Source organism: Neoarius graeffei, chromosome 19, assembly GCF_027579695.1.
Source record: "Neoarius graeffei isolate fNeoGra1 chromosome 19, fNeoGra1.pri, whole genome shotgun sequence".
NCBI lineage: Eukaryota > Metazoa > Chordata > Actinopteri > Siluriformes > Ariidae > Neoarius > Neoarius graeffei.
Window position 1 is genome coordinate 11,807,219 of NC_083587.1, and position 18,501 is coordinate 11,825,719.

Consider the following 18,501-nt stretch of genomic DNA (forward strand, 5'->3'; position numbering starts at 1 on the left):
GTGGGCAAGAGTTTAAGAGTTTTGTGGATGAAATGACTGAGAAACCACATGTTATTTGTGTACAAGAAACCTGGCTCAAACCACAGCTAGATTTTATTATGTATGGATATGTTGCTATTTGAAGAGACAGGGAAGGGGGTATGGGAGGTGGTGTAGTAACTTTTATTCAACAAGGACCGGGATATAGGGTAGTGAGTACATGCAAAGAATTAGAGGCAATAGTAGTGGAGGTATGGATAGGTAACAGCAGTGTATGGATAGTTAATTTTTATAATCCCTGTAGGAAACTAAGTAAAGAAACCTTTAATAACATTACTGGTGAGGTACCTAATCAGATGGTGTGGTGTGGGGATTTCAATGCCCATAGTACTCTTTGGGGTAGTACACTCAGATTATAATGGTTGTGTGGTTGAAGAATTTTTAGAGGAAATGGATTTGGTGTGCCTGAATGATGGAAGGGGTACCAGGATAGATGTGGGAAGAGGGGTGGAGTCATCAATTGACCTTACTCTGGTTTCAGAGAAAATAGCTGGTGTTACTACATGGGAGGTGCTTGACAATACCACAATAGGTAGCGATCACTACCCAATATGCTGTGAAATTGGAGTAGGGCTAGTTCAACTGGAGGAAGTGGGCTTTCCTAGATGGAAGTTAAAGGATGCTAACTGGACAGCTTATAGTATGTTTTGTAGTGTCAGGCTGCAAGCAATAAAATCAGATAGCTTTAATAGTGTGGATGATTTTAATACAAAAATAATTGAAGTCTTGCATTCTACTGCAGTAGAGATAATTGGAAAAGGGAGTGGTGTAGGATGACGTAAGATGGTTCCTTGGTGGTCAGAAGACTGTAAGACGGCTATACAGGCAAGGAACAAAGCTTTTAGGAAGGTGAAAGCTACATTCTGTTTTAATGACATGGTGGCATATAAAAAGGCTCAAGCACATGTCAGAAGGGTTATAAGACAAGCTAAGCGACAACAGTGGCAACAATTTTGTAATGAAATATTCAAATTTCTGATGTTTGGGGTATGATTAGGAGGATGGGTGGTATTAGAAGGGAGCTTCCTCTACCAGCTATAAGATACAATAACAAAGTTATGATTAGCAACAAGGACAAGGCAGAAGCATTGGCAAGAACATTTGTAAGAGTTCACAGCTCTGTAAACCTGACTCCAGAAGCTAGAGCAGCAAGAAGTGACATGTTAAGACAGCACCCTAATATGCATGATAGAAAGAGAGATTTTAATGAAGCGGTGGATGTCCCATTTTCCCTGTTTGAACTTAAAAGAGCCTTGGCTGGGGTTAGAGCTACATCCCCTGGTAAGGATGAGATATGTTATAAGATGGTGGAATGTTTAACCCCTGAGGTGCAGGAAATAATCTTGCAGCTTTACAATAAAATATGGGAGGCAGGGACAATACCATTGGCTTGGAAGCACTCAGTTGTCATATTACCCATTGGGAAACCAGGGAAAGATAAGTGTGAGGCAACTAGTTACCGACCTATTGCCTTAACTTTAAATATGTGTAAAGTTATGGAGCGTATGGTTACCAGCAGACTAACATATGTACTGGAAAGTAGAAATTTATTCTCATGCCATCAGAGTGGTTTTAGGAAAGGGAGGACCACCATGGATCCAGTTGTGTGTTTGGAAAATGAAGTCAGGAAGGCTCAGGCAAATAAGGAACAAGTGAATGCAGTATTCTTTGATGTAGAGAAGGCATATGATATGCTGTGGAAAGATGGTCTTCTCATCAAGTTAGAGTCCATAGGTATAGTGGGAAGAATGTACAATTGGGTGATGGATTTCCTGAGAGACAGGAGTATAGAAGTAAGGGTTGGGTCATCTCACTCTAATATTTACTCTATAGAAAATGGAACTCCGCAAGGTAGTGTTTGTAGTCCTATTCTTTTTAATATTATGATCAATGATATCTTTTCAGGGGTGGATGCTAGTCTTGATAGATCATTGTATGCAGATGATGGGGCCTTATGGGCAAGGGGTCGTAATGCAGGAGCTGTACAGGCAAAACTACAGGCAGCAGTTTGTACTGTGGAGGAGTGGGGAAATAAGTGGGGTTTTCGTTTTTCTGTTGAGAAAACTCAAGTAATTTGTTTTTCTAAAAAGCGAGTTAACCCGAAGGTACAGATTACTCTTTATGGGCACTCAATTAAGCAAGTGTTAAGTATTAGATTCCTAGGAGTGTGGATAGATCATAAATTAACATATGGAGAACATATCCAAAGGGTCACAACTAAATGCAAAAAGGCTATTAATGTGATGAGATGTCTTGTAGGGAGCAGTTGGGGTGCGAGTATGGGTGCCCTTAGGCATATCTATACTGCTCTAATCAGGTCAGCCTTAGACTATGCTTGCATTGTATATGGGTCAGCAGCAAAGTCTCATCTTCAGAAACTTGATTTAGTTCAATCACAGGCTTTACGGCTATGCTGTGGGGCCTTTAAGACATCGCCAGTTCCAGCATTGCAGGTGGAGGTTGGTGAAATGCCACTCTCACTGCGGCGTCTACAACGAAGCTTGAATTACTGGGTTACACTACAGGGACATACACAGGATCATCCATCTAAGGCTGTTCTGAACAAGTGTTGGGAACATGGGCATAAACATTTTAACAGTTTTGGATGGGTAGGAGATGATGAAGCTGAGAAATTAGACTTGACTAAGCTGTCTTATAGTCACACAGTAACATTGTCAGCTACTCCCCCTTGGTTTTTTCCTATGCCTATAGTGGACCTTGAGATAGCAAAATTGTCAAAACAAAGTAGGGAGCATGGTGGGCTGAGCAATATGGTACAACACTATTTGAACACCAAGTACAGTGATATGGTTCAGGTATATACTGATGGTTCAAAGGACCCAGACATGGGAAGGACAGGAGTAGCAGTATATGTACCAGGTTTTGACATCTCACTCAAGCAAAGAACACCAGACAACTTGGCAATTTACTCAGTGGAGCTTTTAGCTATTGTAATAGCACTTATATGGACTGAGGACTTTAAACCAAATAAGTTTGTTATATGCTCAGATTCTATGGCAGCGTTGGTCAGTATCATGAATTTTAAGTCTTCTTGCAGACTTGACCTGATTTGTGAAATTTTTCAGTGCATGTACAGACTGTCTCATAAGGGTATACACGTGTGTTTTCTTTGGGTCCCAGCACATGCAGAAGTAGAAGGCAATGAAGCGGCTGACTCTCTGGCCAAAAAAGCCTTTAAGATGGATCTAGGTAACCTAGCGGTGCCCTTAAGCAGAGATGAAGTAAAAAGCCTAATTGAAACTAAAGTATGCAAATTGTGGCAAGAACAGTGGAATGCAAACACAAAGGGGAGGTTCCTTTACAAGATCCAGCCTCAGGTCCGAACAAGAAGACGGGATAGTTGGGACCAAAGAAGGGAAACTGTTATCACAAGGCTTAGGCCCTGTCCACACGGCAACGGATTCAGGTGACTCCGATACAATTGCTTATCGTTTAGGCCTGGCGTCCACACGGCACCGGCGTTTTGGGTGCCCAAAACGCAACCTTTTTGAGAACGGGTTCCAGAGTGGAAAGATCTGGCAACGTTGCCGTTGTGAAGTCGTCTGGATGAGTAGAACGGATTTGTTTACGATGACGTCACAACCACATGACTGTGAGTGCTTCACGCCGGGTAGAAGTGTAACGAATATCACCAGGATATCACCAGGAAAAAGCCTTACAGAGCACTAGTGAGAGTGAAACACGAGCTTGGATATTATTATTATTATTATTATTATGTTCAGTGTTAGTTCACAGTAGTAATGCAAGAAGCAGAATACTGACAGTAATAGTGAAGCAAAAACATGCAATTGTACAAACACTGCAGCTCTACAGCAAAATATTCATTTATGAAATGGTCTGATTCTTAACACCAGTAATGCCAATGATCTTCTCATTGCGATGCGAGTTGTCAACAAATCCTATAACTTGGTTCATGAAACGCGCTTACAAAATATTTTCACTGTGAATATTTATTGTGTAATGGTGCAATCCCGCCAGCAAAAATAGGGAAAAAAAGGAGCGATCTCACCTCTTCAGATGTTGATTTAAGTCCGACAATACATTCCTCAAAAAGGGCGTAGAGGAGCAAATTAATCCAATTTATTCCGGACCATTAAAGACGCCGCCTTCCGCGTAGAATCATACGTCATCCTCGCCGCCATATTGGATAGGTCAAAGTGGAGAATAAAGATTCATGTGCTGCCTTTAACTGTACCAACAGGTTTACCATCCAAACGAGATCACATGGGATTACCTTTCACAGGTGAGAAACAAATTAATCCATCAACATGTAGTATTCAATTTATTCCGGACCATTAAAGACGCCGCCTTCCACGTAGAATCATACGTCATCCTCGCCGCCATATTGGAGAGGTCAAAGCGGAGAATAAAGATTAGCTGCGTTTAACTGTACCAACAGGTTTGCTGTCCAAACGAGATCACATGGGATTACCTTTCACAGGTGAGACTGGAAAAATACTTTTCATTGTATTTGGTCATTATAATGTAACTTTACAAACAGATTTTCCTGACTTTGTGGCTAATATGAAGTCTCGCGCATTATGCGCATGCGTCCTTACTTCTTCTATTGTTCTGGTGTCTCCGAAGGGACCGTCTTACAGCGCCCCTAGAGGTGTGGCATGTGTATTGCATCGTTTTCAGCAAGCGTTGCGTTGCCATATGGACCTGATATTTTACTGATTGTTGCCCATTTGGACGCGATATATTTTTAAATAACATCTCGTTGCCGTTGTCGTGTGGATGTAGCCTTAGAATAGGCCATACTGGTCTTAACCACTCCCTTAGCATTATAGGGAAACATACCACTGGACAGTGCCCATCGTGCAACCGTTTAGAAAATGTAGAACACGTTTTATTAGAATGCCCAGCATATCATTGTGAGAGGGAAATCCTGCTGCGAAATGTCAAAGCAATAGGGTTGACACTGGAAGGTTTACTGTCATACTCTGATAGACCATCAGCATGGGCCCACCTTATATGATTTCTGAAGTCTACCCAGCTGTTTGAAAGAATTTAAGTTTATCTTTTCCCTTTCCCTCTTCTGTCTTTTTTTTCTTTAACCCCCCATTAATGCGTAAATCCCCATCAATGCTCCGTACCCATAGCCGAAAGTTTACTGTGTTACGCATCTGCAACAGTTAGTGGCGGTAATGCTCCATGTTCTTCTTCTTCTTCTTCTGTCGATTTATTGGCGGTTAACAATCGATGTGTATTACCGCCATCTACCGGGCTGAGGTGTGATCTCAAGGGATATTAATCGTTGCAAATGCCTGCGTGAAAATAAATCAAAACTGAGCCTGTAGTCAGACCTTGAGCAGGTCATGTCCTGATAGAATGTTCAAAAGATATCAATATTATGTCTCGAGCAATGTGTTATCACAACAGTACAGTGCACAGTGAGACACAAGGTCACAGAAGAATTCTAGCCTTCTAGCTGAAATAATGGAGTAGAATATTAACAATATTAAGAGATGTATGCTTGAGTCAATCCTTGCTCTTCTTAACGTGTATTGGTGCTCAGAGGGCGGGCATGCCCTATCAGCCCTCGTCCCACCTCACTGGTGCTTAGAGAAACTCTGGCCAAATTGTCTAGAATTTGTGTAACCAAACAAAAATCTTCCCGTAAACCAATTACGAGGATAACCAAACAAAATCTTCCCGTAAACCAATTACGAGGATAACCAAACAAAATCTTCCCGTAAACCAATTACGAGGATAACCAAACAAAAAATCTTCCCGTAAACCAATTACGAGGATAACCAAATAAAAAATCTTCCCATAAACCAATTACGAGGATAACCAAACAAAATCTTCCAGTAAACCAATTATGAGGATAACCAAACAAAATCTTCCCGTAAACCAATTACGAGGATAACCAAACAAAAATCTTCCCGTAAACCAATTACGAGGATAACCAAACAAAAAATCTTCCCATAAACCAATTACGAGGATAACCAAACAAAATCTTCCCGTAAACCAATTACGAGGATAACCAAACAAAAAATCTTCCCAGAAACCAATTACGAGGATCTTCCCGTGAAACCCTTCACAAGGATAAACAAATAAACAAGTCATTGCAGACTGATTATAAAAAAAACTAAATTCTATTTGCTAGTTGAGTGTCCTTTAAATACTGTGTTAGAGCTGTTACTGCTGATTGTGTGAATGGCTGACTTAATAAGTTGTCTATAGTTACAGATTTTCTTAATGTTCTCCCCATCTTCTCTCTTTCACTGGAATACTGTGTACAGTGTATAAGAACATGCTCAACCTTTTCTACTTCTCCACAGTGTGCACAGGCCCCAGAATGATGTTTCCCTATTGTATACAACCCACTATTTAGACTTGTGTGCCCTATCCTCAGCCTAGTCAACCAAACCTCCTCCTGTCGTTTCAGTTCACCACCCCTTCTAAACACCACCTCCTTTTGTAAATTATATAGATGCCTTCCTTTCTCCTCTGTATTCCATCTCTCCTGCCACATTTTGTTAATGTTGTCTTTAATTATTACTTTAATTTCTGCCTTGCTTAATGGGACTTCTAACTCAACCTCATTTGCCTTGATGGCCTCTTTGGCCATTTTATCCACTTTCTCATTACCCTCAACCCCCTTATGAGCTGGAACCCATGTGAACTGAATAAAAGTTTTATGTTGATTTATCTTAAATACGAGATGGTTAATTTCATCTAAGAGGTCTTGTCGGCATGTAGATTTTCCACTCTGGATACTATTTAAGGAAGACATAGAATCTGAGCAAATAAGTGCTTTACTAGGCTTCACCTCCTCCACCCACTGCAGGGCCAGTATAATAGCCATCATTTCTGCTGAAAAAATTGACAAGTGACCTGACGTCCTTTTCCCAATACTTATATTGTAGCTGGGGATGAATACTGCTGCTCCTGTCTTACCAGTTTCGTCTTTAGAAGCATCTGTGTCGTGTCATCATACATTACTTCTAAATACTGCTGTACTTTCTGGTTTGCAATCTCCTTAGTTTTCAAATTTACAATAGGGAAATAAAATAACCAAGGGGGAATGATTGACCTTGTAACTGTTTTGCAAAGAGGAATGTCACTGATCCCCAATTGATCTGCCTGCTGATTACCATCCCACCCAAAACTGCGTACGGGTCGACCATACTCCCAGCATTCCCTTAGTACCTGTTTGGTTGGGTGATTATCTTCAAGACCCTGTAGGTTTAGCCAATATGATACTGATAATTTCAGTCGCCTGAGGTCCAGTGGCATCTCCCCTACTTCCACCTGAAGTGCTGGGACTGGAGAGGTCCTGAAGGCACCACAGCATATACGGAGGGCTTTGGCTTGTATCTTGTTTAGCTCTAACAAGGAAGTCTTGGCTGCTGAACTATATGCTATACATCCATAATCCAACACTGGTCGGATTAGGGCACTATAAATTCTTTTCAAGGATGTGCTTGATGCCCCCCAGTCATTCCCTGCTAAGCATTTCAGAATATTAATTCCCTTTTTACATTTGTCTATAACCTTTTGAATATGATTTTTAAAAGAAAGTTTGTTATCGAACCATACACCAAGGTATCTTAAATTATCCGTTTGCTTGAGTGGCTGCCCATACAACCTGAGGTCCACTGTAGGGTTAACCCTTTTTTTTGAGAAACATATAACTTGTGTCTTTTCAACAGATAAATGAAACCCCCACTCATGTGACCATCTTTCAACCTCGTTTATAGCTATTTGCATTCTGTTCCTTAGACTATCAGAATTTCAGCCTCTCACCCACAGTGCTCCATCATCTGCATAAAGTGCTCTACTGATTCTGGAATCAATATTGTTAAAAACATCATTAATCATTATATTAAATAGAATTGGGCTGCAGACGCTACCCTGTGGGGTACCATTTTCTATAGCGTAGATTTTTGAATGGCTCGCTCCAACTCTTACCTCTATGGTTCTATTCCTTAAAAAATCTCTAATCCAACTGAATATTTTGCCTTCTATTCCCATTTTATTCAATTTAAGTAAAAGACCCTCTTTCCAGAGCATATCATATGCTTTTTCAATATCAAAGAATGTTGCCAAGACTGACTCCTTATTTGCTTGAGCTTTCCTAATTTCATTTTCTAGGCAGATTATTGGATCCATAGTAGTACGGCCATTTCTAAACCCACTTTGATGTGGAGAGAAAAGACTTCTTTTTTCAATCTCGTATACTAACCTCTTAGTTATCATCCTTTCCATTAACTTACAAAGATTAGATGTTAGTGCTATAGGCCTATAGCTTTTGACCTCTGCTTTATCCTTACCTGGTTTAGCTATAGGTACCACTACTGAATGTTTCCAGCTAGAGGGCAGCTTACCTTGCTCCCAAATTTTATTATATAACTTTAAAATAACACTTTTAGCCACATCAGATAATTGTTCAATCATTTTGTAACAAATTCTATCTTTACCTGGAGACGTATTTTTAACACCCACTAATGGTCTTTTCAGTTCAAATAATGTAAAATTATCAAGTGCGCCCTCACTTATATCTTTCTTTCCTAATACGTTTCCATTATCTTCAATCATTTTTGTTCTCCATAATAACTCTTCATTTGTGAAGTTTTTAGAGCTATGCACTTTAACAAAGGCCCTAGCAAGCATCTCTGCTTTTTCATCATTATTTACTGCTTCACCATCACTATCTTTAATTACTGGTAAAGAGAAATCCCTTCTTATTCCTCCCATCTTTCTGATCATTCCCCATATCTCGGAGACCTTGACTTCTGATCCAATATTATTACAGAAACTCCTCCAGTAATTTCTCTGAGTTTCCCTTATTACTCTTTTAACTTGAGACTGTGCCTTTTTATATAGTATTAAATTATTGAAGGAATGATTAGATTTCACCATTCTAAATGCTTTATTTCTGGCTTTGACCGCTTTTTTACATTCATCTGACCACCATGGCACCATTTTCTTTTCCCTTATCCCAGAAGACTCACCCAGAACCTCCTCTGCTGACTCATATAATATATTTGTGATTATGGAATTTACTAATTCAACATCATCACTTAAGTTTGACATATTCTCCATAAGTTTGCCACTTGCCTTCATACTATATAGCCCCCAATTAGCCTCTCTCATTTTCCATCTTCAGGCCCGTAGCCAGCATTGTGGAGGGGGGGGATCTTTTTTCCCCAAAAGTGGACTTCATCTGGACCCCTACTCCTGTACCCCCCAAATACACGAGCACACTTCAAATCTTCTAATTTAGACATTTTTTTTATTCGTTATAAGTTCTCTGTTGTCTAACTTATTATTGTTATTTTCCTACAACTGTGCTGTGACTTCATTGTCTGTCTCTGTTGCTCACCTCAGTTGTCTGTTGTTTCTCTTTTCCATTGCCTGTCTCTGTTGCTCTCCTTTATTGTCCATCTGTTTTTGCTCTCCTTCATTGTCTGTCTCTGTTGTTGCTCTCCCCTCCTCTGTCTGTCTGTTGTTGCTCTCCTTTATTGTCTGTCTGTTGTTGCTCTCCTTCATTGTCTGTCTGTTGTTGCTCTCCTTCATTGTCTGTCTGTTGTTGCTCTCCTTCATTGTCTGTCTGTTGTTGCTCTCCTTCATTGTCTGTCTCTGTTGCTCTCCTTCATTGTCTGTCTCTGTTGCTCTCCTTCATTGTCTGTCTCTGTTGCTCTCCTTCATTGTCTGTCTGTTGTTGCTCTCCCCTCCTCTGTCTGTCTGTTGTTGCTCTTCTTCATTGTCTGTCTCTGTTGCTCTCCTTCACTGTCTGTCTGTTGTTGCTCTCCCCTCCTCTGTCTGTCTGTTGTTGTCTGTCTCTGTTGCTCACTTCAGTTGTTGTTTATGGCATCAGAACACTCCTGGGTACTACGACGCCAGTTATGAAGTTGATTTGTTGAACCTGGTTTAACCTAATCAGGGTTAATGCGCGTTCACGTTAAAGGGGAGGTTATCAGCGCAAATCACCACTGTTCACAATGGCACGGTCGCCGTACTTCACGGAGGAAGAATGCGCTGTCATAATGCAAAGCTACGAGGAGTTCAAGACAACATTAAGAGCAAAATCTAACACAGCGGCTGCCAATAAGGAGCGGCAAGCATGTTGGCAACGAATTGCCGATCGGGTAAATGCGCAAGTACATTCTCCCTTCTACATGTTCCAGAACAGAAGTATAGGATGAGAGAAAGCTTCATGATCAATCACAAGTCACAGAAAATGGTCCTTCGACGTGGCCCCAGTCATATATAGCTTGTTTAATGTCCGAAAAATCCTGAATAAAATTTGGTATGGTAAATTCATGGAGTAGCCTACTTAAACTGATATGTGCACAGAGTCACATGAATTAGGATGACTGACTGTTCAGTCCCTTTGACTAAGTTGGTGTATGTCCTGTGAACATTTCAGAGGCAACAGCAGTGCCAAACGCACCTGGCAACAGGTGAAAATGAAATATAAAAACATCATTCATAATAGGGTGTGTGTGTGTGTGCGCGCGTGCAAGCAAGCATTCATTTGCCTTTTATTTATTCAAGTTTTATCTGTTTGCCTAATAGTTCAAATTGTTTTGTATACAGTTTATAATGTTGTTGTGTGATATTAATGATAATATTGTGGGAAAACTACTTTGCACGGACGTTCATTTAATTTATTCTATCGTCATTTTGTTTGTTCTATTTTTGTGTATTTTATTTATTTATCTGTTTGTCTAGTTGTATCTATTTTCTAATAATATATTTTTTGCATTAATAGTTTTTTTTTCCTATTAAAATAATCTTGTGGGGCGGCACGGTGGTGTAGTGGTTAGCGCTGTCGCCTCACAGCAAGAAGGTCCTGGGTTCGAGCCCCGGGGCCGGCGAGGGCCTTTCTGTGTGGAGTTTGCATGTTCTCCCCGTGTCCGCGTGGGTTTCCTCCGGGTGCTCCGGTTTCCCCCACAGTCCAAAGACATGCAGGTTAGGTTAACTGGTGACTCTAAATTGACCGTAGGTGTGAATGTGAGTGTGAATGGTTGTCTGTGTCTATGTGTCAGCCCTGTGATGACCTGGCGACTTGTCCAGGGTGTACCCCGCCTTTCGCCCGTAGTCAGCTGGGATAGGCTCCAGCTTGCCTGCGACCCTGTAGAAGGATAAAGCGGCTAGAGATGATGAGATGAGATGAAATAATCTTGTGTTCTTGTTATAACTTTATCTATTTATCTGACTGTTTAGTTGTATCTATTTTTGTTACAATTTCAATATTTTTAATATAGAAAGTTTGTTTTTTTCTATTAAAATGTTCTTGTGTGATAACTAGTTCTTGTGTTATATTTATTGTAGTTGTATCTATTTTGTATTTTTGTAAAACAAGTGTTTTTCTATAAAATATTCTTGCGTTCTTGATAACTATGTTCTTGAGTGGCTTCTTCTTCTTTTTTTTTTTTTACAGAAAAGCCGTTCTGCATGGACATTCATTGAAGCCCTCATTGTTTTTTAATGGTTATTTATGAGCGTTTAGGGGTTACAATAATGTAAGTCTAGGTTGCTTTATATAAAAGGTATGTCCAGAAATATTGATGTCACTGTCTAAGCAGAGGGATCTGGCTTCTTTAGACGCTGTCTTCTTAAAACTGAATAAATATTTAAAAAGAGCCAAATGAGCCAGTCTTTTGAACGATTCTTTTCCAAGAACGGATCACAAAGATGCGGATCCCATCAAAGAGCCAAATCCCATCTCTAATCTGCGCTCCGATATCGCACGGGTCATCCAGGTACGCTGGCATTGTCTCTAGAGGAAATGTCGGTGGAGAAGTGGTGTTTAAAAAGGGTGTGGTTAATCGGAAACCTCAGGTTAACCAAGAACATAACCTGAGACGAGCAGGTTTGAGATGCAGCGTAAGTTGCCATGGCAGCATACCTCGGTTTGAACATAGCCAACTTTCGTAGTATGGGTTAATCGGGAAGTTACGCTGCATGTGATCAAGTTACTCTCGAAGTTACCCTGGTAAGCCAGAAAACCCGCTTCGTAGTACAGGGCCCTGATCTGCCCATGCTTTAGCATAAAAAACAACAATAATTTCTAATTGAGATAAATGTTTCAAGTTATCCTGAGATTGAAATAATATCGTACACTTCAATTAATTTAAAATTGCCCAAATGCAGCAACAGTGGGTGTTTTCACACACACTGGTCTGAACATTTTCATTTTTCAGCTAGTGCACACGTTTCTTTTCACTCTGATCCAAATGCCAAACCACTGACAGGGCGTCATGTTACCATGATGCCATGTTACCATGACGACTGAAAAACATGTGCTCTTAAAGTCTCGCATTTTACTGTCTTCACACCACACCACAGCTCCGATTTCCCAAGCTGAAAAAAAATAAAAGCAGCCCCAGGTCCGACGCTACTAGTACCTAGCCATCGAGCCACCTAACTCATCTCTGTGTGTGCGTGTCACTGACACACATAGACTGACGGACGGACTGATGCTACCCCCACTGATCACTCTGACAGATCGATCTACCACTACTGTTGTAAACAAAAGAAAAACAAAGTCCTGCACTCAGCACCTTACCCATTTTGGCCCTTTTTTGGAACATGGCGCCAATATTTTGAGACAAAGTAGCAGCAGATTTCTTGCGTTTTCTGTCTTTATCTTCTTTTTTCCCCATTTTCTCTTCTATCCAGGGCTACCGCGTGATGTCACCGTACCGCGAGATTTTGTTAGGCGCCATATTGGAAGACCAAGTACATGCACTCACAATATAAAACAAAGTACGAGCGAGAGTAAAGTGATACGATGGCTGATAATTCTGGTTATGTGAGTACATTACCAGTTGCAGAAAGGGCACTGTATGTGGAGAAACTGGCTGTGATTGATGGGTTTGACCCATATAAGACAAGACTCGGGGCAAGGGAGAATGGATTTTTTTATTTCATAATTTATTTTTAATTTACTACTTATCTGTTTTTATTTATATGTATTTGAATTATTTGGACATGGGGAAAAACTATATTTAAAATCCAAAGAGGGATGGAGGGAGGAAAATTAAAACAAAAGAAAGAAATGAAATATAGAGTGGAGTATATTTGATAAAATTAAGGATGTTTTTATTCAGTAAACATTTAAAAAAATGTTCTACAACACTCTAGCCTAGTGACTTACCAATAACAAAATAGACTTGAAGTATTCAGATCCGCTCTGCATAAAGCAGCTAAATACTCTCTCTGCCTCCTGGAAGAAAGCTCCTTAGTTTGCTCCCCTTGTGTCTCAATCACAGCTGGTATTCTGTAGAAAGACTTCTTTTCACCTTTCCCATCAGCTTTGTTAGAACCCTAACACAGCACAAAAGCTTACCATTGTAGGTTTTTGATGAACCAAGTGCCTCGTGGGTTCACATACCGCGCGCTGCCGTTATTTCCCCCTAATCACGAGTTTGTTGGTCTTCCAATGTGGCGCAGGGTTTGTTTACTTCCGGTTTCGGGTGACGTCAGTGAAAGGGGTCTAATGGGGGCATTACCGCCACCCACTGGATTGGGGTGTAAAGCAGTCTGAACAAAACGTGTAAACATAAACATAGGAGAAATGAACCCGTTTTTCTAACTCGTCCTCACTTAGTCTACTTTTCTTTTTTGATTAGTCTGGATTTGATATTGTAAATTTAAATGTGAATCAATGTATATTCATCGGAGATGAACAAATGAATAAATCTTGAGTAATCTTGAGGTGCGTGTGTGTCCGGGGGGGGGGCGATGTCGCGGGGGGGGATCGAACGATCCCCCCTGGCTACGGGCCAGATCTTGGGTACCAGTTTTCTTCCAAATTAACATTCTGCTCTTGTATCTTGGTCCAAATTGGGTAATGATCACTTCCTAATGAGATGCTCCATATTGGTAGCCAACCGCCAATAAATTTCAAAGAAGAAGAAGCATGTACCGTTATGACGGTTTACATAGAAGACTAGATGCCTCGTCCCCGTTGCCCGTCAACGAAGTCGAACGTCCGCACATGGCGGCCATCTTACCTCAGACAGCTGGCTTACCCATTACATTGTGTTGGTAGCGATATGTACTTTTCAGATGACCGTAACTTCCTCAAATTTCAATCGATATTCAAACGGTTTGGTTTGTTATATAAAAAAAACAAACAGAAGTATGTATTTATGATATTAATGATGAATAATCATTTTATGTTTTAAAAAAATACGCATAGCTTGGCGAAAATATTTCAGTATACTACAGACTGTAAGACAGGATGCATGCTGAAATTCCTATGCTATGAGAAGCCCAACACTGCATACTTATGGATAACTGCGGCCTTGGGACAAATAACCATACAATTTATTTCCAATTTTTAGTGAAAATATTTTTAAGCTGATTCATGATGGGACGACAGAGGGGAGGGGGAGGTACTGCATGAGGCAGGGCTCCGGGCCCTGACGCCCCATACACCGACACCAGCCCCCCATAGCCTCCGCACAACACGCCCTACCTATCCTATATATGACTGTATATGACAAGAATGTGTGCCTTCTCTAAAATGTACTGCATTAAAAGAAGAGATGTATTTGCATTAAAAGAGGCAAGGAGTGCAGCGAAGCACCTGCAGAGGTTTCCCACATGCACTCCTCCCCTACCCTATCATGTTGTTCTTATTGCAGGTGTACAAATGGTGTGTGCTTCCTAATGTGTAGAGCATTTAAAAGAGGATAAGGCGCGCAGGGGGGGCTGGCACCATAGCCATAACAGGTGCTCAGGTAGTCATCATAATTAACTATTAAATAACTATTATTTTTAGAATTTCTATCTATAAAAAATTTACTAACACAAATGATTAGCAAATAAAATAATACTCCCCCTCCCCCTCTCTCCTTCATTATGATCCAGTTTCCTTCTCCCTGGCCCAACACAGACCAGCACTGCTTATATACACACACACACACACGTGCTTACTTTCACATATCCCGCTCCCCCCCAACATATACACACTGTCCCTCCACCCATAATTCAAGGCCCAAAACCCCTCCAAATCCCCCCCACCTACCCTCCTCTATCTCATATGCACATTCATTACCCCTAATCAACCCCACCCATCCTCCTCTATACAGCAATATAGCTCTTGTTTATCTTTGTCGAATTTGTCTCCATGTGTTCTGTTACATCTCTTTGTTAACATATTAGTAGTATTGTCCAGCCTTTGAAATTGTTGTTAGTTACGTTAGTGCTTCTGTTGTATGTCATGTGTATGTATTGATTTGTTTCATTCTGTCCTTTTTACTTTGTATTTGTTTGTATTTGTTAGCAAATAAATTAAAAAAAATAATAATAAAAAAAAAAGAAAATATTTTTACATGTGATAGGGCCGTAGGGGAAGCTAAAGTTAAATAAACAGCTTACTCACTTCTGAAACTTCAGAAATACTTCATCCACCTCAAAAACCTAATGCACTCACATCATAGCATAATAACAAATGTAAACTCACATCATAGCATAATAACAAATGTAAACTCACATCATAGCATAATAACAAATGCACTGCCCGAGTAAGTAATAGTATAAAACAGTGACAGTGACTCACGGTAGTTTGTGACAAAAAAAGCATTTAATTAATCACATGTGGTTATACTTCCAAGGATAAAAAGATATCTTGGGCGGCACGGTGGTGTAGTGGTTAGCGCTGTCGCCTCACAGCAAGAAGGTCCTGGGTTCGAGCCCCAGGGCCGGCGAGGGCCTTTCTGTGTGGAGTTTGCATGTTCTCCCCGTGTCCGTGTGGGTTTCCTCCGGGTGCTCCGGTTTCCCCCACAGTCCAAAGACATGCAGGTTAGGTTAACTGGTGACTCTAAATTGACCGTAGGTGTGAGTGTGAATGGTTGTCTGTGTCTATGTGTCAGCCCTGTGATGACCTGGCGACTTGTCCAGGTGTCCAGGCCTCATGCCTGTGTTACCTTCTGGCCCTCTCCTTTTAGTTATGCTGTCATAGTTAGTTGCCGGAGTCCCTGCTTGTACTCGGTGCAATATGTATACTGTTCCTACTTATTCAGGTGACATTGGGCATACCTAACCACCTGTGTTTTCTTTCTCTTCCCCCCCCACCCCCACCCCAAATCTGTCCCTCTGAGTTACATGGAGTCAACAGGAAATCTTTTGGTGGAGACGGTGGGGACCTCGACTGGCTATCGTAGCCTGCAGGGAATCGGCCGTCAGACGTTCTGTCGCATGTCCCAGACCCGGTGAAATGTAACTGAATTGTCTTGGCCAGGCCTAAGGGTCCCATCTGCATCTCATCATTGCTGAGGAGTGTGCTCCCATCACCCAATCAAGCATCCAGCCAGAGCAGGTCATGATATATTTTTTACCATATTAACATGCCATTGTGCGTCATGCCTGATGTAAAGACTCTCGTCTCTGCGAGCCTACCACACAGATTTAATACTTGTCATTTTTAGGGCATACCTAACAACGTGTTTTCTTTCTCTCCCCCCCCATCTGTCCCTCTGAGTTACATGTTGATCCTGGGATTGAGATGCTGGCCTCTTCTGCCCCTCGGACCTGCTTGATCCATCCTGGTGCCCTGTGTCTGGTCGGAGTTTTATCGCCCCACTCCTGTGAAGGACGGCCCCATGAGGACAGTTGAGGGTTATACCTGTTAAAACTGTTAATATTATAGTCAGGCTGTCTGTTGTTGCCCAAATGAGGATGGGTTCCCTTTTGAGTCTGGTTCCTCTCGAGGTTTCTTCCTCATGTCGTCTGAGGGAGTTTTTCCTTGCCACCGTCGCCACAGGCTTGCTCATTGGGGATAGATTAGGGATAAAATTAGCTCATGTTTTAAGTCGTTCAAATTCTGTAAAGCTGCTTTGCGACAATGTTTATTGTTAAAAGCGCTGTACAAATAAACTTGATTTGATTTTGATTTGATTTGTGTACCCTGCCTTTCGCCCGTAGTCAGCTGGGATAGGCTCCAGCTTGCCTGTGACCCTGTAGAAGGATAAAGCGGCTAGAGATAATGAGATGAGAAAAAGATATCTTTACATTTACAAAAAGAACATTCAAAGCTGATTATCATGTCAAAGTCAATATATGTTAGATTGAAATTTCATTTGACTAGGCTCCAATGTGCAGTTAAAATAAAACTAAACATACTGATATAAACATCTACAATTAAAACACACACAGACACACATCATCTTGTCATCAAAGTCAGTACTTTGATTTCCTGTAAATCATAATGTGAGTACTGTGCTGTGCTTGCGTAAGTCTTCATACCCCTTGTCTGTGGTAAGATGGACGCCCTGTGCGGACGTTCTGGAATTGAGGTTTTTCACCCACGTGACCAAGTCATGTGATGCATCGTTAGGCTGCCATTTTGGACATCACGGCTCGAATCAGTTTGAATGCGAGGAAGGCGACAAACGAAAAACATAAAAGAAAAAGGAGCGAGATGCAGAAAACACCTTCACTGTCCAGCGACGTAGGGCATTTACAGGGCGAGCAGAGGGAGAGGTATTTGCAAAAATTGAGGTTAGCAGGCTTAGAGAACGACGTTTACCTGCTTCCACCAGGATTGTTCACTGACGTACGGAAGTACACGAAGCCCTCGTCTTTACCTGACTTCGGCCCACATGATCTGTATACCTACTGTATGTCGTTAAAAACCCATCGCCATACACAGGTATTGATCTGAAAGCGTATAAGAGTTTGGATGCCTACAAATATTTTGTGTCAGGCTGGGTAACATGCCTACATCAGTGGGTCGTCCCTGGAGCCGGTGGTTGCCATCTTATTACAGCTAAGGTTTGTTCACATTTTCATTTACTTTCGGTTCTCAGGATAAACAAAATGTTATTAAATGTCATTGAAATAACTTCTTAGTCTGTTGAGACATGGCCCGTTATAAATTTGCTGTTACCAGGCAATGACCAAGAACTGTATTATTAGGGTCAGTGTCTGTGTTGTAGCAGTGCACTAGCAGCTAGTTGTTAGCACTAGCTAATGTCAACAACATAGTAGCTAGTACGTTACTGTAGCAATGTTTACGTTCAGTCATTTGGATGACTGTTAAAACCTTTCAGTCTCAAGTTTTTCCTTTACTGTATTTACTAGTTTACTGTAATTATGATCCGGCAGCTATTTACACCGGATCCAGTGTAAATAGCTGCCGGAGCGCGCTCCGGAACCTCGGCCGGAGCACTCCGGGAGCAAGCCGGAGCGTGCTGCTTAATTTGAGGGGGAGCAAGCCGGAGCACACTCCGGAACCTCGGCCGGAGCACTCCGGGAGCAAGCCGGAGCGCGCTGCTTAATTTGAGGGGGAGCAAGCTGGAGAGCGCTCTGAAACCTCGGCCGGAGCACTCCGGGAGCAAGCCGGAGCGTGCTGCTTAATTTGAGGGGGAGCAAGCCGGAGCGCGCTCCGGAACCTCGGCCGGAGCACTCCGGGAGCAAGCCGGAGCGCGCTGCTTAATTTGAGGGGGAGCAAGCCGGAGCGCGCTCCGG

The 18,501-nt window shown here is 41.6% G+C and overlaps 1 protein-coding gene across 1 annotated transcript in view; it reads left to right on the plus strand.

Annotated features, from left to right (window-relative positions):
* Positions 1 to 18,501, plus strand: part of LOC132867674 (zinc finger protein 585A-like) — a 1,308,017-nt gene that overhangs the window by 1,164,570 nt on the left and 124,946 nt on the right. The window lies entirely within an intron of this gene.